Source organism: Acinonyx jubatus, chromosome X, assembly GCF_027475565.1.
Source record: "Acinonyx jubatus isolate Ajub_Pintada_27869175 chromosome X, VMU_Ajub_asm_v1.0, whole genome shotgun sequence".
In the NCBI taxonomy this organism is placed as follows: Eukaryota; Metazoa; Chordata; class Mammalia; order Carnivora; family Felidae; genus Acinonyx; species Acinonyx jubatus.
The window spans coordinates 68,417,552-68,445,256 of record NC_069389.1 but is presented as its reverse complement, the minus strand read 5'-3'; the positions used below and the strand labels follow the sequence as shown (position 1 = coordinate 68,445,256).

General features: G+C 37.0%; 1 long non-coding RNA gene across 1 annotated transcript; it reads right to left on the bottom strand.

Moving 5' to 3' along the window:
- Positions 1–458: 458 nt before the first annotated feature.
- Positions 459–26,160, bottom strand: LOC128311411 (uncharacterized). The gene is made up of 4 exons (XR_008289791.1): positions 26,006–26,160; positions 24,591–24,673; positions 23,865–24,003; positions 459–808 (listed from the first exon to the last, which is right to left on the bottom strand). It is a non-coding gene; the product is annotated as an uncharacterized LOC128311411 (long non-coding RNA).
- Between the last annotated feature and the right edge of the window lie 1,545 nt (positions 26,161–27,705).

The following is a 27,705-nucleotide window of genomic DNA, read 5'->3' as shown; positions in this document are numbered from 1 at the left end:
TTTGTCTTTGTACCTTAGCAACTAACAAGTGCTTGGCACATAGGTTGTGTGAAATAAGTGCCTTTTAAAGAAAAGAGAGATAAAGGGGAGAAGAAGGAATAGGGGAAGAAAGGGAAGAAGGAAAGGAGGAACATAGATCTAGGGATCACTCACCACTCAGTTTACATAATCATTTAGCAATGCTTACTTTATTTTAAGGAATTAGTTTAAAATCAAATTGCTTATTTCAAATAGAATTGATTACTTATATGCCTATGGTTTGGTGCAATTCCTTAGATTTATCCAGTAACTAAAAAGTATTTATTATTATTTATAAGCAATTTGCAACCAACCTTCAATGTATTTCACTGACCATTTTATGAAGATACATGTCTTAAATCAATAAGCAAGCATTATGCTGAATTCTGGAGGTAAGTATTTGCCATCTCTTCTGAGTTAATGAAGTTAGATATTGGAAATCAAAATTTTGCTCTGTAGTCATAGGGTGGGGGGAATGAAAAGTTAAAGGTATAAAGAGATAAGAATTAATAGCATAAATACAGAAATAAAGGCAAAGTATAATTGACAGCAGAGTCATACTCATAGTGTTTTCTTAAAGTATTATGAGTATGATTTTTAATAATCATATATATGTGTGTATAAATATATATAAACATTTTTTTCTGCAGGAGATTTTTTAATAGTTGGGTTTCATCTGCATATGTCCTACCCTATAAAGGATTTCTGGCTCTTCAGAACTTGGGTATCCAATTTGTTGTTTATCTTTTTGAATGTAGCTTGACTTTGGGACCTCTGGTGTGGAAAAACTCTGCAAGGAAGTTAAAAAATATCAATTGTAATTAAATGGCATTTAATAAAATTTCTATTCTTGTTTAGATACACTTATGTATTAGAAAATTGGTCATATAATATCTGAGTCATTTTAAAAACCTATTTAATCACCATTATAAATTGTACTGATTTAAAACAACATACAAAAATAGTTTATTTTAGCAAATGAATTGTTGGCTATTTTTAAATAACCATTAAATACTGTAGTTGTAATACAGTTGCTCCAGACAAGTTTAAATATTGTACAATCCAGAATCTCTACTAAAGTAAGAAACAAACATTACAGGAACAAATTTACATAAAAAAACAAATATCTCTACTTTTCAAAAGTTATAATACTTCACACGCTGATCTTGCACAGTGATGACTGTTAGTACTGTAAAACTGCAAAATTAAATTTGTTGCTTTTACAAAGTATTCCACTTTTCTCTTAGTGTATGATTATTTGAACAAATGTTAAATTACATCATTAGTGTTTTCACATCATGTTATTATAGCAATATTGTTTATGTCATACTAACCAGACTTTTGTCACTGCTATAGAATTGTTTTATGATAGGGTTTCATGCTAAAACTTCATTTTTTCAGCATAACATGTTACTTAATTTTTTTTTTATTTCAGTGTAGTTGATATGTTACTTTTTGACAATTAAAATTCTACACTCACAGAGTCACTTTTCTATTGCAGAGACCCAGATAAAACATGTTCATGAGCATTTTGAAATATCACTTAAAAATAGATTTGAGAAAGTATGAACACTGAAGGTCTTTATTTTTACAGTTCTCTATATTTTTTTTTGAAAAACATAGTACTGGGACATCTGGGTGGTTCAGTTGATTGAGCGTCTGACTGTGGCTCAGGTCATGATCTCACGGTTCGTGGGTTCAAGCTCCACGTCGGGCTCTGCACTGACTGCTCAAAACCTGGAGCCTGCTTTGGATTCTGTGTCTCTGTCTCTCTCTGCCCCTCCCCCATGCATGCTCTCACTCAAAAGTAAATAAACATTTTTAATTTTTTTTTAAAAGAAAAACAGTACTGATCACATTCTCCATTTCTAAAAGAATGATCCAAAGATAAATAAATACATAAAAATATTTAAGTAATTATAATAAATAATTATAACATTATACCTTAGTACAAGAATGAAGGCAATAACAGCTGTTGGGAGGGCAGATGACAGAGCACTACCTCTGCTTAGAGATTTGGGAAAGGCTTCAGGAAGAATGTGATGTTTAAAGTAGATATTTTAAGATGACTGAAAGTTTCCCAGTCATGGATCCATAAATGCTTGAGAACCATATACTTGGAAAACCATACATTTGACATGGCTGATACATAGGGCACAAGCCCAGGATCAGCAGGAGATGAAGCTGGAGAGCTAGAGAGATGAGGGAGGTTAAAATATTAAGGACTTTTATATTTTGAAGTAAATCTGTAGGCAATAAGAATTGTGTATGATATTTTAAACTGGATCACAATAAGATCGTATTTAGCTTTAGGATGATAACTTTGACAGCAGTGTGACAGTTAAGTCTGAAAGGGAGAGACAAATGTTAGGGAAATTAGTTAGCAATAATTGAGTAGGGACAAGATCAAGACTTAAATTAAGTCAATGGCAGAGTGAATGGGTTTTTCCAGGATTGAGGGAGTTCCTGTAGGACTTTCAGTTTTAAAACAAAAACTGTCCCAAACAAACTGCGATGATTTAGTCATCCTAGATTTAGGATAAAATAATCCATATGGCTTTGTGCATGATTAGATTTAGGGAGGGCAGTAAGGGAGTGAAGAGAGTCTTCTGGTGTTCACAGACTTGTTATAGAAAAATGGAAAAATGACAACACTCACTGAGGTACAGAATACTGGAGAGGAGGAACAGGATAGAGTGAAGAGATAACGACTTAGGTTTTTAAGAGGCCTGCTAGAAATAAAAATGTACAAATATCTTGTAAACTATTAAAATCACTGGTATATATCTAGAGAGACTTTTATGGGTTGAAATTACTTGAAATCACCAGTAAGATGGAACCCTGAAAAATACCACCATTTAAGTTTGGACAGAGTTAAAGGTGTCTGAGAGTGAATTTGGGGAGTAATAGAGAGGTATGCAGACAACCAGGACAGTGGTGTCCAGGCAGTCGAAGGAAAAGTTCAGGAAGCAGTGAGTATCAAATGCCAAGAGACACATCAGGTTAGGTAGAGTCTTAACAATAGACATTTAGGTTTGACAAATACGGAATTACAGGTATACTCAATGAGAACACTTTTAATAATATCGTTTAAGGGAATGTTTAGTTTGCTTTTCAAGTGTCCATTAAATCATAGTGCAATGAGAGATCTTTTTAAAAATTTTTTAAAAAGATTCTTTAATGTTTATTTATTATTTTTGAGAGAGAGATAGAGACAGATTGTGAACGGGGAGGGGCAGAAAGAGGGGGAGACACAGAATCTGAAGCAGGCTCCAGGCTCTGAACTGTCAGCACAGAGCCCAAAATGGAGCTCAAACTTGTGAACCCTAAGATCACATGATCTGAGCCAAAGTTGGACACTTAAACGACTAAGGCACCCAGGTGTCCCACTTTCTTAAAAGATTTTTATTAAAATTCCAGTTAGTTAACATACGGTGTAATATGAGTTTCAGGTGTACTAGTTATTCAACACTCCCCTACAACACCCTGGTGCTTATCACAAGTGAACTCCTAAATCCCCGTAACCTATTCAACCCATCTCCCCATCTACCTCCCCTCTGATAACCATCAGTTTGTTCTCTATAGTTAAGAGTCTGTTTCTTGTCTTGCCTCTCTTTTTTTTCTCCCTATGCTCATTTGCTGTGTTTCTTAAATTCCACATATAAATGAAATCATATGGTATTTGTCTTTCTTCAACTTATTTCACTTAACATAATACTCTCTAGCTCCATCTATCTCATTGCAAATGGCAAGATTTCATTATTTTTTATGGCTGAGTAACAATCCATTGTGTATATATATACCACATCTGTAATGATAGATTTCTTAAGAAAAAAATAAGTTCAAGCTGTCAAAAGAAACTCAGATGAAATTTTCCCTCAACTATTTCCTAAAGAGCTCTGGGCACATTCTTTCTTGTCTGATGCACTATCTTCTAGCCTTATCAAAATCAACTTCACCTCAACTGTTTCTCTAACCTTGCCTCCTCTACTTCTAATTCTGCCCCTACTTCTCAGAAATTATTGCTACTATTATTTTACTGAAGAAGCCATGAAAAGGAGCTTTGGCCCATTTTCCCCCTTTTAAGTCTCTTGTTCACCTCTTGTATTTTATTGATTTTCTTTTATTGGCTATACTTAAGAGCAATGTTGATAATACACACTGCACTGAAGGTGATTGCACCAGCTTAATTATTTTCTGTCACTATTCTCTGAGCTATTCCTTCATAGCGCTTATTGCAATTTGTAATTCTTTTTTTTAATATGAAATTTATTGTCAAATTGGTTTCCATACAACACGCAGTGCTCATCCCAACAGGTGCCCTCCTCAATGCCCATCAACCACCATCCCCGCCCTCCCATTCCCCATCAACCCTCAGTTTTTTTTGAAGTTTTTAAGAGTCTCTTATGGTTTGGCTCCCTCCCTCTCTAACTTTTTTTCCCCTCCCCTCCCCCATGGTCTTCTGCTAAGATTTTTCAGGATCCACATAAGAGTGAAAACATACGGTATCTGTCTTTCTCTGTATGACTTATTTCAGTTAGCAGAACACTCTTCAGTTCCTTCCACGTGGCTACAAAAGGCCATATTTCATTCTTTCTCATTGCCACGGAGTATTCCATTGTATATATAAACCACAATTTCTTTATCCATTCTTCAGTTGATGGACAGTTAGGCTCTTTCCATAATTTGGCAATTGGTGAAAGTGCTGCTATAAACATTGGGGAATAAGGGCCCCTATGCGTCAGCACTCCTGTATCCCTTGGGTAAATTCCTAGCAGTGCTATTGCTGGGTCATAGGGTAGATCTATTTTTAATTTTTTGAGGAACCTCCACAATGTTCCCAGAGCAGCTGCACCAGTTTGCAATCCCACCAACAGTGCAAGAGGGTTCCCATTTCTCCACACCCTCTCCAGCATCTATAGTCTCCTGATTTGTTCATTTTAGCCACTCTGACTGGCGTTAAGTGGTATCTGAGTGTGGTTTTGATTTCTATTTCCCTGATGAGGAGTGACTTTCAGCATTTTTTCATGTGCCTGTTGGCCATCTGGATGTCTTTTTTAGAGAAGTGTCTATTCATGTCTTCTGCCCATTTCTTCACTGGATTGTTTGTTTTTTGGGTGTGGAGTTTGGTGAGTTCTTGCCTTTGTCCAATATGTCAATTGCAAATATCTTTTCCCATTCCATCAGTTCCCTTTTAGTTTTGTTGACTATTTCATTTTCAGTGCAGAAGCTTTTTATCTTCATGAGGTCCCAATAGTTCATTTTTGCTTTTGCTTCCCTTGTCTTTGGAGATGTGTCAGGTAAGAAATTGCTGCGGCTGAGGTCAGAGAGGTTTTTTCCTGCTTTCTCCTCTAGGGTTTTGATGGTTTCCTGTCTCACATTTAGGTGCTTCACCCATTTTGAGTTTATTTTTGTGAATGGTGTAAGAAAGTGTTCTAGTTTCATTCTTCTGCATGTTGCTGTCCAGTTCTCCCAGCAACATTTGTTAAAGAGACTGTCTTTTTTTTCCATTGGATATTCTTTCCTGCTTTGTCAAAAATTAGTTGGCCATACTTTTGTGGGTCCAATTTTGTAGTGTCTATTCTAGTCCATTGGTCTATGTGTCTGTTTTTGTGCCAATACCATAGTGTCTTGATGATTAAAGCTTTGTAGTAGAGGCTAAAGTCTGGGATTGATACCTCTCGCTTTGGTCTTCTTCAATATTATTTTGGTTATTTGGGGTCTTTTGTGATTCCATACAAATTTTAGGATTGTTTGTTCTACTTTCGAGAAGAATGCTGGTGCCATTTTGATTGGGATTACATTGAATGTGTGGATAGCTTTAGGTAGTATTGACATTTTAACAATATTTATTCTTCCAATCTGTGAGCATGGAATGTTTTTCCATTCCTTTGCATCTTCTTCAATTTCCTTCATAAGCTTTCTATAGTTTTCAGCATATAGATGTCCTACATCTTTGGTTAGGTTTATTCCTAGGTATTTTATGCTTCTTGCTGCAATTGTGAATGATCAATGTCTTTATTTCTCTTTCTGTTGCTTCATTGTTGGTGTCTAAAAATGCAACCTATTTCTGTACGTTAATTTAGTACCCTGTGACTTTGCTGAATTCATGTATCAGTGCTAGCAGAGTTTGGTGGAGTTTGCCAAGTTTTCCATTTAGATTATCATGTCGTCTGCAAAAAGTGAAAGTTTGACTTCATCTTTGCCAATTTCGGTGCCTTTGATTTCCTTTTGTTGTCTGATTGCTGATACTAGGACTTCCAATACTATGTTAAACAATAGTGGTGAGAGTGGACATCCTTGTCACCTTCCTGATCTCATGGGGAAAGCTCTCAGTTTCTACCCATTGAGGATGATATTAGCTGTGGGCTTTTCATAAATGACTTTTATGATGTTTAAGTATGTTCGTTCTATCCCGAATTTCTTGAGTGTTTTCATCAAGAAAGGATGCTGAATTTTGTCAAATGCTGTTTCTGCATCCATTGACAGGATCATATGGTTCTTTTCTTTTATTAATGTGATGTATCGCATTGACTGATTTACGAATATTGAACCAGCCCTGCAGCCCAGGAATGAAACCCACTTGATCATGGTGAATAATACTTTTTATATGCTGTTGAATTCGATCCACTAGTATCTTCTTGAGAATTTTTCATCCATATTCATCAGGGATATTGGACTGTAGTTCTCTTTTTTTGCCGGGTTTCTCTCTGGTTTGGGAATAAAATTGATGCTGACATCATTGAATGAGTCTGGAAGTTTCCCTTCCCTTTCTGTTTTTTGGAACAGCTTGTGAAGGATAAGTATTATCTCTGCTTTAAATGTCTGGTAGAATTCCCCATGGAAGCCACCTGGTTCTGGACTCTTATTCATTGGGAGATATTTGATAACTGATTCAATTTCTTTGCTGGTTCAGGGTCTGTTCAAGTTTTCTATTTCTTCCTGTTGGAGTGTAGGTGCTTAGGAATTTTTCGATTTCTTCCAGGTTGTCCAGTTTGCTGGCATATAATTTTTACTAGTATTCCTTGATAATTGCTTGTATTTCTGAGGGATTGGTTGTCATAATTCCATGTTCATTCATGATTTTATCTATTTGGGTCATTTCCCTTTTATTTTTGAGAACCCTGGCTAGAGGTTTGTGAATTTTGTTTATCTTTTCAAAAAACCAACTCTTGGTTTCATTGATCTGCTTTACAGTTTTTTTTAGATTCTATATTGTTTGTTTCTGCTCTGATCTTTATTATTACTCTCCTTCTGCTGGGTTTGGGGTGTATTTGCTGTTCTGCTTCTCTTTCCTTTAGGTGTGCTGTTAGATTTTGTATTTGGAATTTTTCTTGTTTCTTGAGATAGGCCCGGATTGCAATGTGTTTTCCTCTCAGGAATGCCTTCGCTGCATCCCAAAGCGTTTGGATTGTTGTATTTTCATTTTCACTTTTATATGTTTCCATATATTTTTTAATTTCTTCTCTAATTGCCCGGTTGACCCATTCATTCTTTAGTAGGGTGTTCTTTAACCTCCGTGCTTTTGGAGGTTTTCCAGACTTTTTCCTGTGGTTAATTTCAAGCTTCATAGCATTGTGGTCTGAATGTGTGCATGGTAGGATCCCAATTATTGTATACTTATGAAGGGCTGTTTTGTGACCCAGTATGTGATCTACCTTGGAGAACGTTCCATATGCACTCGAGAAGAAAGTATATTCTGTTGCTTTGGGATGCAGAGTTCTAAATATGTCTGTCAAGTCCTTCTGATCCAATGTATCATTCAGGGCCCTTGTTTCTTTATTGACCCTGTGTCTAGATCATCTATCCATTGTTGTAAGTGGGGAATTAAAGTCCCCTGCAATTACCACATTCTTATCAATAAGGTTGCTTATGTTTGTGATTGTTTTATATATTTGAGGGCTCCCGTTTTCGGCGCATCGACATTTATACTTGTTAGCTCTTCCTGATGGATAGACCCTGTAATTATTATATAATGCCCTTCTTCATCTCTTGTTACAGCCTTTAAATTAAAGTCTAGTTTTTCTGATATAAATATGGCAACTCCAGCTTTCTTTTGCCTCCAGTAGCATTATAGATAGTTCTCCATCCCCTCACTTTCAATCTGAAGATGTCCTCAGGTCTAAAATGAGTCTCTTTAGAAAGCAAATAGATGAGTCTTGTTTTTTTATCCATTGTGATATCCTGTGTCTTTTGTTTGGAGCATTTATTCATTTACATTCAGTCCATTTACATTTATTATTGAAAGATATGGGTTTAGTCATTCTGATGTCTGTAGGTTTCATGCTTATAGTGATGTCTCTGATACTTTGTGGTCCTTGAAACATTTCACTCACAGAATCACCCTTAGGATCTCTTATAGGGCTGGTTTAGTGGTGTTAAATTTCTTCAGTTTTTGTTTGTTTGGGAAAACCTTTCTCTCTCCTTCTATTCTGAATGACAGACTTTCTGGATAGAGGATTCTCAGCCACATGTTTTTTCTGTTCATCACATTGAAGATTTCCTGCCATTCCTTTCTGGCCTGCCAAGTTTCAGTAGATAGGTCTGCCACTACTCCTATGGGTCTCTCTTTGTAAGTTAGAGCCTGTTTATCCCTAGTTGCTTTCAGAATTTTCTCTTTATCCTTGCATTTTGCCAGTTTCACTATGATATGTCATGCAGAAGATTGATTCAGGTTACATCTGAAGGGAGTTCTCTGTGCCTCTTGGATTTCAATGCCTTTTGCCTTCCCTAGGTCAGGGAAGTTCTCAGCTATAATTTGTTCAAATTCACCTTCAACCCCTTTCTCTCTCTTCTTCTTCTTCTTCTGGAATTCCTGCGATACGGGTATTGTTCTGTTTGATTGCATCACTTAATTCTCTAATTCTCCCCTCATATGCCTGGATTTTTTTTATCTCTCTTTTTCTCAGCTTCCTCTTTTTCCATAATTTTATCTTCTAATTCACTATTCTCTCCTCTGCCTCTGCAATCTGTGCTATGGCCACCTCCATTTTATTTTGCACCTTTTTTTTTAGCCTTTTTTAGCTCCTCATGACAATTACTTAGTCCTTTGATCTCTGTAGCAATAGATTCTTTCTGTCCTGTATGCTTTTTTTCAAGCCCAGTGATTAATTTTATGACTATTATTCTAAATTCTTTTTCTGTTATATTTAAAAATGATTTAAAAATCATTTTTTGATGAGTTTGTTAGCTGTTGCTATTTCCTAGAGTTTCTTTTGAGGAGAGTTCTTCAATTTAGTCATTTTGGGTAGTCCCTGCAGTAGCTCTGAACTGCAGGGCACTTCCTCTGTGCAGTCTGGAGTAATTTGTGTTGGTGGGAGGGGCCACAGTCAGACCCAATGTCTGCCCCCAGCCCACAGCTGGGGCCACAGTCAGACTGGTGTGTACCTTATCTTCTCTTCTCCCAGGGGCAGGACTCACTGTGGAGTGGTGTGGCCCCTGTCTGGGCTACTTGCACACTGCCAGGCTTGTGGTAATGCTTTGATGGGATCTGGCTATTAGCCGGGGTGGATTCTCAAGGTACACAGGGGTGGGAGGGGCAGGCTTATCTCGATTTGACTTTGGAGGTCCGCTGCTGGAGGGGCCCTGAAGCACCAGGAGGGAGGCAGACCCATTGGAGGGATGGCTCCACAGGAGCACGGCATAGGGTGTTTGTGCGTACAAGATAAGTTCGTTGATGTGAACTGGTTCCCTTTGGAATTTCAGCTATGGGATGGGAGAGCAAGATGGTGCATGCCAACACCTTTGTTCCCCTCGGAGTTGAGCTCTGTCTACCAGGACTCAACAACTCTCCCTTCCCGCGTCCTCTCACCCTCCCCACTCTCTGAGAGCAGAGCTGTTGACTTTTAACATTCCAGATGTTAAGTCCCATTGTCTGTCAGAACTCACAGAGTCCAGGCCCCTCCGCTTTTGCAAATCAGAGTGTGGGGCTCTGCCTTGCTGGGCGGGCTGCCCCTCCACCACCCCGGCTCCCTCCTGCCAGTCCGTGTAGCACACACCGCCTCTCCACTCTTCCTACCATCTTCCGTGTGCATTTTGTCTATGCTTGGCTCCAGAGAGTCCATTCTGCTAGTCTTCTGGTGGTTTTCTGGGTTATTTAGGCAGATGTGGGTGGAATCCAAGCAGTCAGAGGACGAGGTGAGCCTGGTGTCCTCCTACATGGCCATCTTCCCCCTGAGTCTGCAATTTGTAATTCTATATGTGTTTACCTGCTTAATGTCTGTTTCCCCTACTATTTTATAGATCCATGGAACAGGCATAGTAACTTTTATCATTGTTTAACTACAACAACAATGCCTGACACAACATGGACAACCACTTGGTTGAATGAATGAAAAATGTCATGTTACTCAGTTAACGTCACTAAGTTTTAAAAGATTATCTGTCCCAAGATTTCTCTAATTTCATAACCTTGAATGGTCACCATATGTATACTTTTTTCCTGTTCATCTTGCCTTAAAGTAAAAAGCTGAGCTATTTCATTTAGTACCACTTTAGTCCCTTTGAATGGCTAACATGCTATTTATCTGTTCACACCTTAATGAATGATCCCCCCCAATGGGTCATGTCCCTTGCATTACCTCCTACTCTTGAGTGTGAGCAGAACCTGTGACTTTCTTCTAGCCAACAAAATGTGGAGAAAATGTGAGGGGATATAAATGGGATCGTTACTTCCTTGAATAGGTTTTGTTGTATAAGACTCTGTCCTAGCATAATGGTGAGTAGGGAAAGGGTTAACATTAGGCCCAGAGACATAAGGGACCCTCTGGGAGGAGGAGGAAAGCTGTAGCTTCAAGTGGGAAGCTGAAGAAGTGGTGGGGAGTTTTGGGGGAAAAAAACCGATAAATTTATTCCAGACCTTCCTGGGATAGGTGCCATGAGTGGAGTCTCAGAAACTTTCTAATAAGGTCCCATTCAGGGACAAAACTCCTCCATGGCAACCCAGTAGGAACTCCTCTCAGACTTGAGAGCTTTATGCTTTCCCTCAATAAACTCTATCGTTTTGCTCACTCTCTGTTGTCCGGGAGATTCATTCTTTGACTCCGTGAGACAAGGATCAGTGTCTCAGCCTCTATCACCCTCATGGAACAATGGACCTAGAGATTCTTCCACCAGCCTTGATGAAAACTACAATGTTGTGAGATGGTCTGTCAGAGGTCCACATGGCAACTGTAAATGATATCTAGGAACTAATAGCAACTCCCTAGCTGACAGACAGCAAGGAAAGAAATGGGGTGAGAGGAGACTACCTAAATTCTACACCTGCAAGGAACTGGATTCTGCCAACAACCATGTGAACTTGCAAGACAACCCAAACTCCAAATGAGAATTAAGCCCACCTAATGCTTTAATCGCAGCCTTGTGTAAGACCCTAAGCAGAGTGCTCAGATAAGTCATATCCAGACTCTGGACCCACATAAACTGTGACATAATGAATGTATGCTGTTTTAAGCTGATAAGTCTGTGGTAATTTGCAGCAACAAAACTAATCTACATATCAAAACTAATTCTGAAGCTACTTGCATTCAAACTCAGCCAGTTTTCCCTCTATAGTCTCAATATCAGTCTTTCCTCTTTTATTACTTAGACTTTCTCTTCTTGGATTTCCACATATAATGACCCACAATAAGTTCAGTACCACTCTCTTATTTCCTCCTCTTTCTAACTGATTTCACATGTCCTTTAAATGTTCCCAGGTTCTTCCCAGTACTATCTTCCAGAATCACTGGTCCGCATAGATGGTACCACCTATGTAATATGTGCTGAGCAAATTACAAAAATCAGTTTTTATTCTATCACACATCCAGCATTTTGTCTGTATTTTGCACAATTAACATCTTTAAAATTCCATTTTTGCATTTCCTTAATTTACCTCTCTGATGCCACTCATCAGATTTTTTCCCAGTTTTATTGAGAAACAATTGACTTACATCCCTGTATAAATTTAAGGTGTACAGCATGATGGTTTGATTCACATATATCGTTAAATTATTACCACAACAGGTTTAGTTAACATTCATCATCTCTTATAGATACAATAAAAAGGTAAAAAGTATCTTTGTGGTGAGAATTCTTAGGATTTACTCTATTAACAACTTTCCTATATATCACACAGTAGTATTAACTATAGTAATCATGTTTTACATTAACACACCTAATACTCATTCATCTTATGACTGGAAGTTTGTACGTTTTGACCACCTTCCTCCTGTTCCTCCTCCCCTCACCCCAACCTCTATTAGATTCCACATATAAATGAGATCATACAATATTTGTTTTTCCCTGTCTCACTTATTTCACTTAGCACAATGCCTGAAAGGTCCATCCATGTTGTTGCAAATGATAGGATTTCCTCATTTTTTTAATGGCTGAATATTCCTTTTGGATACATATACCACAACTTCTTTTTTTTTTAATGTTCATTTATTTTTGAGACAGAGGGAGACAGAGGGTGAGTGGGGGAGGGATAGAGACAGAGGGAGACACAAAATCTGAAACAGGCTCCAGGCTCTGAGCTGTCAGCACAGAGCCTGATGCAAGGCTCGAACCCATGAACCGTGAGATCATGACCAGAGCCAAAGGTGGGCGCTTAACCAATTGAGCCATCCAGGCGCCCCATACCACAGCTTCTTTATCCATTCATCTATGGATGGACACTTATGTTGTTTCCATGTCTTGGCTACTGCAAATAATGCTGCTGTGAACATGGTAATGCAGATATCTTTTTGAGTTAGTGTTTTCATTTCCTTTGAATATATTCCCAGAAGTGAAATTGCTAGATCATCTCATAGCTTCTTTCTTTCTTTCTTTCTTTCTTTCTTTCTTTCTTTCTTTCTTTCTCTCTTTCTTTCTCTCTTTCTTTCTTTCTCCTCTATTTGTTTGTTTGTTTGTTTGTTTGTTTGTTTAGAGGAGCCTCCTTACTGTTTTCTGTACTGGCTGTACCAGTTTATAATCCCACCAACAATGCACAGGGGTTCCATTTTCTCCACATCCACACCAGCATTTGTTATTTCTTGTCTTTTTAATGATGGCCATTATAACAGAAATGTGATGATATCTCCTTATGGTTTTAATTCTCATTTCTTTGATGACTACTGATGTTGAGCATCTTTTCATGTACATGTTGGGCATTTGTATATCTTCTTTGGAAAAAATGTCTATTCTGCTTCTTTGCTCATTTTGGATTATTTGGTTTTTTCTTTTTTTCTATTGAGTTGTATTTGTTCTTTATATATTTTAGATGTTAACCTCTTGCCAGATATATGGTTTAAAATATTTTATCCCATTCCATAAGTTGTCTTTTCACTTTGGTTATGGTTTCTTTTACTGTGCAGAAGCTTTGTAGATTGATGTAGCCCCAATTGTTGACTTTTGATTTTGTTGCTTGTGTTTTAGGTCTTATTTTGAAAGAATCTGCACTGTGGCTGCTTCCATTTTATTTTGCACATCATTTATAGCATTTTTTTAATTCATCATGACTATTTTTTACTTCCTTGGTCTCTGCAGTAATAGAGTCTCTGCTCTCTTCTATGCCTGTTTCAAGCCCAGTGATTTAGAGACTCTTAAGGACTGAGCACAAACTGAGGGCTGATGGGGGTGGGGTAGAGGGGAAAATGGTTGATGTACATGGAAGAAGGCACTTGAATGAGCACTGGGTGTTGTATGTAAACCAATTTGACTGTATATATATATATATTTATTTATATATTTATATTATTAAAAAAACCAAAAATAAATATAAAAGAATCAAGGGAGGGGCAGAGATTAGGTCTTACGTTAAAAGAATCAAGGGAGGGGCAGAGAGAGAATCCCAAGCAGACGCCATGCTGTCAGCACAGAGCCTGATGGGGCCTGGATCTCACAAACCATGAGATCATGACCTGAGCCTGAAATCAAGAATCAGATGCTTAACCAACTGAGCCACCCAGGCACCCCTTCAGTTCTTACATTTAAGTCTTTAATCCATTTTAAGTTTGTTTTTGTGAGTGGTGTAAGATAGGGGTCAAGCTTCATTTTTTAATATGTAAATATCCAATGTTTTCAGAACCATTTATTGAAGATACTGCCTTTTCTTCATTAAGTATTCTTGGTTCCCTTGTCAAATATTAGCTGATGGTATATGCTTGGTTTTATTTGTGTCCTCTTGATTGTTTTCTGCTGGTCCATTTGTTTTTATGCCAGTACCTTACTGTTTTAATCATTATAGCTTTATAATATAGCTTGAAATCAGGAAGTATGATGCCTCCTGCTTTGTTCTTCTTTCTCAGGATTTCTTTGGCTATTTGGGGTCTTTTGTGTTTCCATATAAATTTTAGGAGGTTTTTTTTTTTTTTTTCGTGAAAAATACCATTGGAATCTTGGTAGGGAATGCATTGAATATACAGATGGCTTTTGATATGATAGATATTTTAACAATATTAATTATCCCAATCCACGAATATAGAATACCTTTCCATTTATTTATGTCTTCTCCAGTCTCTTTTATTAATCCCTTATGGTGTTCAGAGTACAGATCTTTCACCTCCTTGGTTAAATTTATTCCTAAGGATTTTATTGTTTTTGATGTTATTGTAAACGGGATCATTTTCTTTTTTTTTTTTTTTCAGAAAATTTCCTGTTAGTGTATAGAAATGCTATTGATGTTTGTATATTAATTTTGTATCCTGCAACTTTTCTGAATCCGTTGATAATTTCTAAGTCTTTTTGGTTGATTCTTTAGGATTATCTATATATAAAATAATTTCATCAGTAAATAGAAACAATTTTAATGGTCCTTTCCAATTTTGATGTTTTAATTTCTTTTTCTTCTCTGATTGCTCTAGCTAGATTTCCATTACTATGTTGGATAAAAATGGCGAGAGTGATAATCCAACAATACATTAAAAGAAGTGTTCACCACAATCGAGTGGGGTTCATTCCTGGGATGCAGGAGTGGTTCAATATCCACAAATAAATCAAAGTGATATATCACATTAATAAATAAAGGATAAGAACCATATGATCCTCTCAATAGACGCAGAAATAGCATTTGACAAAATACAGTATCTTTCTTGATAAAAACCCTCAAGAAAGTAGGGATAGAAGGAACATACGCAAAACCATAAAGGCCATATAAGAAAGACCCATAGACAATATCATCTTCAATGGGGAAAAACTGAGAGCTTTCTCCCTGAGTTCAGGGATGTCTGTTCAACATGGTACTGGAAATCCCAGCCTCAGCAATCAGACAACAAAAAGAAATAAAAGGCATCCAAATCAGCAAGGAAGAAGTCAAAGTTTCACTCTTGGAAGATGGCATGATTCTCTACATGGAAAAGCTGACAGACTCCACCAAAAAACTGCTAGAACTGATACAGAAATTCAGTAAAGTTGCAGGATATAAAATCAATGCACAGAAATCATTTCCATTTCTATACACCAATAATGAAGCAGCAGAAAGAAAAATCGAGGAATCAATCCCATTTACAATTTCACAGAAAACCAAAAAAATACCTAGGAATAAACCTAACCAAAGAGGTAAAATATCTGTATGCAGAAAACTATAGAAAGCTTATGAAAGAAATTGAAGAAGTCACAAAGAAATGGAAAAACATTCTATGCTCATGGATCAGAAGAATATTGTTAAAATGTCGACACTATGCAGAGCAATCTACATATTCAATGCAATCCCTATCAAAATAACACCAGCATTCTTCATAGAGATAGAACAAAAAAATCTGAAATTTATGGGAAACCAGAAAAGACCCCGAATAGCCAAAGTAATGTTGAAAAAGAAAATCAAAGCAGATGTTGGTGAGGACAGAGAGAAAGGGGAACCCTTTTGCACTGTTGGTGGGAATACAAGCTGGTGCAGCCACTCTGGAGAACAGTATAAAGATTCTGCAAAAAATTAAAACAGAGCTATCCTATGACCCAGAAATTGCACTACTACTAGGTATTTATCCAAAGAATACAAAAATATAGATTTGAAGGGACACATGCACCCCATTGTTTATAGCAGCACTAGCAACTATAGCCAAATTATGGAAAGAGCCAAAATGTCCATTGACTGATGAATGGATGAAGAAGATGTGACGAATACTACTTGGCAATCAAAAAGAATGAAATCTTGCCATTTGCAACAACGTGGATGGGAATAGAATGTATTATTCTAAGTAAGACAAGTCAAGCAGAGAAAGATAAATATCATGTGATTTCACTCATATATGGAATTTAAGAAACAAAAGAGATGAACATAGGGGAAAGAAAGGAAAAATAAGATAAAAACAGAGAGGGAGACAAACCATGAGACTCTTTTTTAAAATTTTTTTAATATTTATTTTATTTTTTTTTAAGCTGAAGGATTTGTTTTTTAACGTTTATTTATTTTTGAGACAGAGAGAGACAGAGCATGAATGGGGGAGGGTCAGAGAGAGGGAGACACAGAATCAGAAACAGGCTCCAGGCTCTGAGCTGTCAGCACAGAGCCCGACGCGGGGCTCGAACTCATGGACCGCGAGATCATGACCTGAGCCGAAGTCGGCCACTTAACCGACTGAGCCACCCAGGCGCCCGTTTATTTTATTTTTGAGAGAGAGAGAGAGAGGCACAGAGAGAGAGGGAGACAGAATCTAAAGCAGGATCCAGGCTCTGAGCTGTCAGAACAGAGCCTGATCTGGACTCAAACCCATGAACCATGAGATCATGACCTTAGCTGAAGTCAGAGACAACCGACTGAGCCACCCAAGCGCTCCCATAAGTCTCTTAAATACAGAGGACAAACTGAGGGTTGCTGGAGGAAGGTGGGGGGGGGTGGGCTAAATGGGTGATGGGCATTAAGGAGGGCACTTGTTGGGATGAACACTGAGTGTTGTATGGAAGTAATGAATCACTAAATTCTACTCCTGAAACCATTATTACACTATATGCTAACTTAGATTTGATTTTTTTTAATGGTGACATTAAGTCCCCTTGTCTAGTTCCTGATTTTAGAAGAAAAGCTCTTAATTTCCCACTATTGAGCATGATGTTAGCTGTGGGCTTATCCCATATGTCCCTTATTATGTTGATATATATTCCTTCTATGTCTAATTTGTTAAGTGTTTTTATCATGAACTGATGTTGAATTTTGTCAAATGTTTTCTGTCTATTGAGATAATCATCCTTTTCCTTCATTCTATTAATGTGATGCATCACATTGATTGATTGGCATGTGCTGAACCATCCTTGCACCCTAGGGATAAATCCCACTCGATCATGGTGAATGATCCTTCTAATGTGCTGCTTAATTTGCCTTGCTAGTATTTTATTGAGAATTCTTGCATCTGTATTCATCAAGGATATTGGTCTATAATTTCTAGTAATGTCCTTTTCTGGCTTTGATTTGGATATTAAGTATTAGGATATTAGCATAATTAGGATAAGGCTGGCCTTGTAAAATGAGTTTGAGAGTGTTCCCTCATCTATTTATTTTTGCAAGAGGTTGAGAAGGATTGATGTTAATTCTTACTGAAATGTTTGGTAAACTTCACCAGAGAAGCCTCTGATCCTGGGCTTTCATTCACTGGGAGATTTTTGCTTACTGATTCAATCTCCTTACTAGTAGTTGGTTTATTCAGATTCTTAATTTTTTTTCCTGATTCATTTGGTAGGTCGTATGTTTCTAAGAATTTTTCCATTTCGTTTTGTAATTTTTTAAAAAATGTTTATTTTTGAGAGAGAGAGAGATAGGGCACGAGCAGGGGAGGGGCAGAGAAAGAGAGGGAGACACAGAATCTGAGGCATGCTCCAGGCTCCAAGCCCTAAGCATGGAGCCCAACGTGGGCCCCAAAAACACATGAACCGTGAGATCATGACCTGAGCTGAAGTCGGTTGCTTAGCCGACTGAGCCACCCAGGCACCCCTAAATTGTTCCATTTCTTCTAGGTTGTCTACTTTGTTGGCATGTAGTTATTCATAGTAGCTTCTTATAATCCTTTGTATTTCTGTGGTATCAGTTGTAATGACTTTTTCATTTGTAATTTTATTGATTTGGGTCCTCTCTCTTTTTTCCTTGATTAGTCTAACTAAAAGTTTGTCAATTTTGTTTACCTTTTCAAAGAACCAATTCTTAGTTTGGGTAATCTTTTCTATTGTTTCTCTGATCTCAACTTCATTTATTTCTGCTCTAGTCTTTATTTTGTCCTTCTGCTAACTTTGGGCTCAGTTCGTTCTTCTTTTTCTAGTTTCTTAAAGTGTTCAGTTAATTTTTTTTATTTGGTATATTTCTTGCTTTTTTTTTAAATTTAGACATTTATTTTGATAAACATTCCACTTAGACTTGCTTTTGCTGCAAATCGTAAATTCTAGTATGTTTGGTTTCCACTTTCATTTGTCTCAATACATTTTTTCCACTTATTTCCTCTTTAATTTCTTCTTTGATCCATTGGTTGTTCAGAAGAGTATTGTTTAATTTCAATTTATTTGTGAACTTTCCATTTTTCTTCTTGGTATTGATTTCTAGTTTTCTGTGATTGTGATCAGGGAAGATAGTTGTTATGATCTCAGTCTTGAATTTGCTAAGACTTATTTTGTGGCCTAACGTATAATGTCTCCTAGAAAATGATCCATGTGCAATTGAGACAATGTGTACAGTGCTGTTATTGGATAGAATGTTTTGTATATATCTGTTAGGTCCATTTGGTCTATAATTTTGTTCAAATCCACTGTTTATTGATTGGGTAGTGTATTTATTTATTTTTTTATTAGTTTTTAATATGAAACTTATTGTCAAATTGGTTTCCATACAACACTCATTGCTCATCCCAACAGGTGCTCTCCTCAATGCCCATCACCCACCCTCCCCTCCCTTCCACCCCCATCAACCCTCAGTTTATTCTCAGCTTTTAAGAGTCTCTTATGGTTTGGCTCCTTCCCTCTCTGTAACTTTTCCCCCCTTCCCCTCCCCCGTGGTCTTCTATTAAGTTTCTCAGGATCCACATAAGAGTGAAAACATATGGTATCTGTCTTACTCTGCCTGGCTTATTTCACTTAGCAAAACACCCTCCAGTTCCATCCACGTTGCTGCAAAAGTCTATATTTCATTCATTCTCATTGCCAAGTAGTATTCCATTGTATATATAAACCACAACTTCTTTATCCATTCATCAGTTGATGGACATTTAGGCTCTTTCCATAATTTGGCTATTGTTGAAAGTGCTGCTATAAACATTGGGGTACAAGTGCCTCTATGCATCAGCACTCCTGTATCCCTTGGGTAAATTCCTAGCAGTGCTATTTTTGAGAGTGGGATATTATGTCCTGAACTATTATTGTATTTCTGTTTATTTCTCCTTTCAGCTATGTTTCTTTTTGCTTTATATATTTAGATGTTCTAATGTTGGGCACATAAATATTTGCAATTGTTATATCTTCTTGATGGGTTGACTCCATCATTATGTAATGACATTCTTTGTCTCTTTTTACCATTTTTACTTTAAAGCATATTTTGTCTTATATAAGTATGACTATCCTATATATGTGTGTGTGTGTATATTTTATGTATATATATATATATATATATATATATATATATATATATGTGTGTGTGTGTGTGTGTGTTACCATTTGCTTGAAATGTATTTTTCTATCCTTTCACTTTAAGTCTATGCATGTCTTCAAGGCTACTGTGAGCCTCTTGTAGGCAGCCACTCTATGTGTTTGAATTGGAGAATTTAATCCTGTTATGTTTAAAGTATTGTTTATAGGTAAGGACTTACTTTTGTCATTTTGTTAATTGTTTTCTGGTATTTTGTAGATTCATGGTTTTTGGCTTCTTATTCTGCTGTATTTTTGTGTATATTTTGATATATTTTGTATCAGTATAATTTGACATCTTTATCACATTATTTTGTGTAATTACTGCAGATTTTTCCCTTGCAGTTGCTATGAGGCTTACATAAAATATCTTAAATTATAACACTCTATTTTTAATCCAATAACAACTTAACTTCAATATAATTCCTAAACTTTACAGTGTTACATTTCCGCTCCTTCAAATTTTAGGTTACTGCTGTTACACTTTACATATTTTTTATGTAACTAATAATAGATTATTGTCATTACAGTTATTTTTACTACATTTGTTTTTACCTTTAAATTAGAATTGTAAGTGAATTATTTACCACCATTACCAAATTACAGAATCTAACTTTGACTATATGTTTACCATTGAGTGAGTTTTACACTAACTTTTTGTGTTTTCATGATGTTAATTAGCATCTTTTATTTCCACTCAAAGAACTCCTTTGAGCATTTCTTGTTAGGCAGGCCTAGTGGCAATAAATTCCTTCACCTTCTGTTTGTTTGGGCAAGTCTTTATCTGTCCTTCAGTTCTGAAGAAAGCTTTGCCAGGTATAATATTCTTGGTTGATACGTTTTTTTTTTCTTTCAATATTTTGAATATGTCATCCCATTGTCTCCTGCCTGAAATGTTTCTGTTGAGGAATCTACCCATAGTCTTATGGAGATTTTCTTGTATGTAACTTTTCTTTTTTCTCTTTCTGCTTTTAAAATTCTTTTTTTTTTTCTCTTTGACTTTTGATGATTTGATTATAATGTGTCTTGATGTAGTTCTATTTGGGTTCAACCTATTTGGGATCTTTTAGGCCTCATGTATCTGGATGTCTATTTCTTTCCTCAAGTTCAGAAAGGTTTCAGTGATTATTACTTTGAATATACTCTCTGTTCTTTTCTATTTCTCTTCTTCTGGAATTCCCATAATGTGAATATTGTATGTTTCCATTATGTTGCATAAGTCTCATAGGCTTTTTTCACTCTGTTTCATTAAAAATAATTTTTTTTTGCTCCTCTGACTAAATGATTTCTGACGTCCTATCCTCAAGTCGTTGATTCATTCTTCTGCATGGTTGAATCTGCTTTTGGAGCTCTCTGTTGAACTCTTCATTTCAGCTATTGTATTTTTCAACTCTAAGATTTCTGGGGTTATTTTATGGTTTCTATTTGTTGAACTTCTTGTTTCGTTCATGTCTTGTTCACTTAATTTTGTTTAGATTTTGTGTGTTCTTTTAGTTGCTAATCTTCTTTAAGAGGATTATTCTGAATTTTTTGACAGTTCATAAATATCTTTTTCTTTAGAGTGAGTTACTTGGAGCCTTATTAGTTTCCTCTGGTGGTGTCATATTTACCTGATTTTTCGTTATCTTTGATTCCTTATATTGGTATCTGTACATTTGAGTAATTGAGGTTTTCTTCCAGACTTTATAAGTTTACTTTGGTAGAGGCAGATATTCACCATTAGGTGTAGCTTGCATTTCTGGGTATCTTCTGGTAGTGTCCTTGGGTAGGTGGAGATGGCTATTAAGGTCTATTTTTAGGTGAGGCAGCTGTTAAAGCTCTGAGGTCAGGAATGAAGGAGGTGTACCACTGGCTGAGAACAGTTGTATAGAATTGCTGGCTTGGTTCACTGCTCAAGTGAAGCTGTAGTATGGGCTGTGGGGTTGCCCTGATTCTCTGGTCAGGCTTACTAGATGGCTGGAACTGACCAGGCTTACTAGATGGTTGGAACTGGGTACTATATTCAGTAGTAAACGGGACTATGAATTAGCTTCCCTGCTGGGAAGCAGGTTGGGATGCAGGGTCTGGGCTCATTGTTTGGGGACCCCAATCATGCAAGAGTGTGACTGAATTCCCTTGTCAGGTGAGGCCACTAGTTTTGCTCTGCAGTTGGGGAAAGCCACAGGCCATGCTTTGTTCAAGTGCCACTGTGAGCAAGACTGTTGGATGAGCTACACAGCTTCCCATGTGTTCTGGTTAGGTTCCCTTGTCAGGCAGGCTGAAAACTATATTCAGCAATAAGTGAGGCTGTGAATTAGTTTTCTTTACTAGGTGCAACAGAAGAAGCAGCTCTCAAGCTGATAAAGCTCTTTGTTGTCTTAACTCAAGCCAACCCATACTCCAAGTTTCCTGGCCACAGAGAGCCACTGGCTTTACTCTGAAGTCTGTTGGCTCTGCCTGCCTATCTCTCAGCTAGAGCATTACTGAGTTACCTGTGTAACCAGATCTTACTTCCAGTCATTTTGTTCAGATGAGGTTGGGAGACACTCTCCACAGTGGATGGAGCTGTGTCTCAGTTTCCTCGTTTGGGCAGAATAAGAAAGGGCCCTTCCAGGCCCCTTACATTTTTCACAAACAGGCTTTCCAGTTCAGAGGGACTGGGAGCTACTTTCAGGCTTGGCTATAAATTAACCCTCCTGCCTGGGCATAGCAGAATAATCCTCCATGCCTGCTACTGGCTTTTCTTTGGGAGCAATCACCACCACGTGCCTCTCAGCAGAAGCATTGCTTGACCTCACAGCTTCCATGTGCTCTTGCCAGCCCCTATGGTCAGATGGGACCCAGAGACACTCCTCCCAGTTGGGGGTTTTCCTGGGAATGGACAAACCAGACACTAAGGCCTGAAAAACTCAATTGAGGACCCAAATCAGGCAATTCTGCATCCTAAAACTTCTCTAGACAAAGTGTACCGTCAACTTCTTCAGATGAGCAGAACTGCTGGTTGGAATTACTACTTGGACACTGCAGAGATGAACTCAGTTTTCCAAGATATGTAAATTGGTTGTTGCAAGTCCCCCACCTTCTCTGTCACAGATTGCCAGTGGTTGAGCCCTGCAGATTCCACTGTAGCCCTCATGGGATGACACCACATTAGGGACTCCCACAGTGCTGGGGACTAGTTGTCCCCTTAGGATCTTTTTTCCCACTGGAGGAACTGGAGACTCAGGAGAGATGTCTCCCAGTGGTGGTATGCTGGCCTAGGGGAGGGACGATGTGGTCACCGTGTAGCTGCTTCTTTTACCCTTCTAATGAAGTCTGTCTTGTTCTCTGTGGTGCTGGCGGGTGTTTCAACCTCAGCCCCATGTTCTAGGATTCTCTCAACGGTGTCTTGTTCATAAATAGTCATTAGTTGTTCTTCTTGTGAGAGGAAGTGAAGTCAGGAAAGACCTATGTTGCCATCTTGGTGATGTCACTCCCCGCAGTGAGTTTTTTGGGGAAGGTTATTTTGTCATGTGGTCAACTTAACTAAAACCGTCTCCTCAAAAAACCACTTCAATATGTCAACAAAACCAGGTGTTCATTTTTGATGAATTTTTAGTCCCATTTTTCTATAATTTATTACATTTCAAGAAAATCCATAAAAATAACTTTTAGATGATAATCCATTTCACTATTATTTTGATTGCTGTTTCTACTTGTACAGAGAAGCACAGTTTGCACTTTATGTTAATTATTAATACGTCTTGTAACTAAAGATAAGCAATTAGCTAGTGTTCAGCATTAGCTTGAACAATGTACTATTTAATGTGTTATTTGAAACACAAAATAGCAGGTAAATTCTGAAAGTTAATATTATAATAACATAAGACTGTTCTGACCTCTGAGTTAATCTCATAGCATTTAACTAGTCTTCCTGTGATATCAAATCTCCTTTCTAAAAATTGCAAGCTTCACTAAGGTATATATAGTATATTAATACATTTGAAGTATTACATATACTATACTTTTGACTCATATTTCTAATGATTCATGTATACTTTATATAATATTTTACATAATATTTTATATACATAAAGTATATGCATGCATATGGAGTATTAAATACACTATATCTTTGACTCATATTTCCTAATCTCATTTTACAAATGAAATAATTGTGATAGCAAGTCTTATAAGCTAATCTTTCCATCTTTATCTCAACTGATATTGTCATATCATTTTGCTATAGCAAAGTCTTAGTATTCATTGTGTTATTTTTACTTGAATTATGATGATGATAACCACATATAGAGATTGAAATGCATGATACATACGAAGAGTGGCTTCAACTATGTGGTTGAAGCATACTTTCTCCCATAATTTCTTTCAAGTTTAGCTGTTCCCAGAGAGCCATCCCATTTATAAGATAGATAGGTGAAAGGATTGTCCTCTTTGTGTTCATGAATCATAAAGCTATTTTAAATGAAAAAAAAATATGAAATATTTCAGGATGCTTTAAAAAATAAAATACATAGTGTTAAGTATTATAATAAAATAGATTGTTATTACTATACTCTACAGGAAACAAATAAATAAAATAATCCAGAAGTCACCTTTGATTGATATAACACATATAATAAAATAATGGCATCCTCATAAAACAAAGAAAATCGTTCTCCTTTTATTCAATTTCTCACTAAAACTAGGGGTTTTGTTAGGGAATATTTCCTGTTCTTCCTCAGATTGTTTGAGAAATTACTATGATATTTAGATAAATGAAGGAAGTACAATTTTAAAAATCTTGCAGATTAATTTGGTCAATACTGCCTTTTTCCTCAATAAATGTGTCAAAGAGTTACCTTCTAGTCTGGTATAAATACAGCGACAGATACTTCTGGTTAGAAACATTGTTATCTCTGACAGTGCCTCTTCCTCTCTGCACCCCCACCTCCTACTGAAAAATAAATACATAAAACTCTCTACTAAAATTATTTCCAAATAAGATTGGGCTTTCTTTTTCAGTATTTACATGTTTTAACTTTCTTTTTAAGAGAACTTACTTGTAATTTCTTCCAGAGAACTTTGGCGGTGGAGATACAGGACTTCTAGGAAGGATACTCTGACAGGATGAGCTCCAGGGATTCTGCACATACATTTTTTTAAGGGAGTGAGGAAAAATTTAGCCATGATTTTAAGGAAATTTGAAACACAATAGCCCACAATGATTCTACATGTTAAATATTTAAATGCCAATATATCTCCAGGCTTCATTATTAAAAATGACCAATAAACAAAGTTATTGCTAACAGGCAAATGCTTACTTATAGCAATAACTTAGCAAGTCTGTCTCTCATATCTATCTATCTATCTATCTATCTATCTATCTATTTATCATCTATCTATGTATCTATCTATTGTCTATCTATCATCTCTCAACATCTATCTACCATCTATTTGTCTAGGATGGAGAATGGTTTGCTGAAGGGAAATGCAAATAGAAGATTCATTTCAGCTGCCACTCTAAGCACTAACTGACCTTTCTAGCCAAAAGGATTATACATGAATTCCCCTTCCCATTGTCATAGTGTGGAAAACATACCCAGAGAAAACACAGTTGACAAAAGCAACGCAGAAAAAGAATACTTTTCAGCTCTCTGAATATAGAGAGCTTCAATATCAAACAGGCACAGCATACTGCAGAGAGCTTTGGAGAGAAAGTAATACATACAAATCAATCAATAAATGGTTGGTACTTAAAGACTGCACTTTGAGTAATTGCATTAGAAAGAGTAAGTTGTGGTAATATGGGCATTGAAACAAGAAATCAGCATTTTAACACAGATATGAGGCATATAACTGGATTCATACTGGATCTACACAAAGCCTATTCTTATAACCACACTGGTTATGTTGGGTACATAACATTGCTGACATGGTCATTTTGATGGAGCCATATTGAAATCAAGGATATTGATTTTGTTTTACATTGCTACTTTGGTAGAGATATTTTGACACGGGAAATTTGATGCAGACTATAAAACAGTGCACTTTATGATTTATTAAAAAATTAAGTGGGGTGCCTGAGTGGATCAGTTGGTTAAGCATCTGACTTTGGCTCAGGTCATGATCTCACGGTTTGTGGGTTTGAGCCCTGCATCAGGCTCTGTGCTGACAGCTCAGAGCCTGGAGCCTGCTTCAAATTCCATGTCTCCCTTTCTCTCTGCCCCTCCCTTGCTCGGGCTCTGTCTCCCTCTCTCTCAAAAATAAATAAACATTAAAAAAATTAAAAATTAAGTGATTAAGTAAGTAATATGTGAAATATACATCATGACTCATTCCTAACTTTCAGGTCATGTTAACAACCACCTCTGGGGGGTGGAGTAAGGAATCTTGGATTGGTAATAATGTCAGAGATGAGATAAAGATTAGGTATCTAGAAAAACTCTCTGATACAAACAAGAAGAATGAGACTGACCCAATATGTCTCCTCCGTTGTTTAAATATCTTTCTTTTGTCTTTGGGCTTTCCTTTTCTGCTTTCTTTTTGTGATCTTCTTTAAAATAAAACAAAAAATCACAACAAAACAAAAAAAGAAGACCATGACTCTTGAAAGTTTGATTTCAGTGAAGCTTGACAAGAAAAATTCACTTGTGTCTATAGCCAGTCCCCCTGATCTTTGATCCCTGATGTCACAGTAGTCAGAATCAAGGGTTCCTGATCATTCCATACATCAGGTCTTAAAGGGGCTACCTTTGCTTCCATAGTGGACTTAACTTCATTGTATCAGGTGTCTTTCTCTAGAAGGCAAAAGAGAATAGTACATCTGATCTGGTGAAAAGAGGCTTATCCAAAATTTGGACTAGGGGTCATAAACCAGATTCTCTAGCTTCAGCAGAATGGATATATTGGGGAGAAAATACCATAGGAAGTAGTAAAGGGGTCATATCATGTAGAAGGACTGCTGTGCACCTCTAGTGTGTCCCATTTTGGGCCTGATTTAAAGTTCTTCATCCCGAACTAGCCCTTGATTTAACTAGTTAAATGTAGAAATGCGTTTCAGGCAGAATCTAAGAGTACAAAATTATAGAGCAGAAGGCAGGGCCAGACTGACATGGTGAGATTATTTTTTTGAGATTATGCCCTATAGGTAGTGGTGATGGTGGTGCTGATAGTAGTGTGGCACTCTACTCTTGGAAGCACATGGGAGTCCAGAAAAAATAACAGCTAGCTACTGAAGACAGTTTTCTCCAGAGTCAGTGACTATATTAGACCATTGAGACAGGGTGATAATATAGTTTATTGTCCAAACCAGAATACTTAGGAGAGTAACACAGGGAACTGCTAATGTTTGCATTGGAACAACCAACAGAAAGTGGGACTATCCTGGTCACCCTATCCTGAAGTCGCTGTTGTTAGACCCAAAGTTGAGCCTTTTCATGTTTTTCAAAAACAATGTGGCTTTCACTTTCTCCATCAAAAATAATTCTTTTTCCATATTTTATTTAAAAAAAAACCTTGAAATTCCCTATTTGGTATTACACAGCCACAATCATTAATTCCATTTTTCAGCACTCATAGTGAAGATGATGCTGTGAGAGTGTGAGACAGATGTATTTAGTAGAGCATTAAGCCATGGTCTAGCTTGACAATTTCAAAGGACAAAGAAAAAGCCTTGTGGAGGGGCCCATTAGGACCTGATAAGGAAAGTCAGTAGATTCCCATTTGAATTCATGATCAAACAGCAAAACATCATCTAAGGGTTGGTAAAAGTAAGAAAATCAAGAGAAGTTTCTGGACTTCTCTTATGACATTCCAAAGAGCAAAAAATATTGTGTGCAAGAATATACACAACAGGTCCATCTTATCTACCTGGGACAGCCTGACCAGGTGCCCCATATATTAGAAGTCATAGGCAAAGCACTTGTCCTATTGATTCCCTTTTCCTATGTCAATAAAGTTTTTCCAGTTGTTATAGATTAAGGCTCTATCTAGGGCGCAATACCCAGAACCAGGAATAGACTGCATCATGGAGGGCTGGATCTTATTTTCTCAGATGAACTTCAGGTTTGAAAATGTGTGATAAAAAAATTGCAAAGGGCCTAAACGCACTGCCTAGCCATTCTAGAATTAATTAATTCATACTTCTACTCTCTGAGACAATTATTTTACCACCCC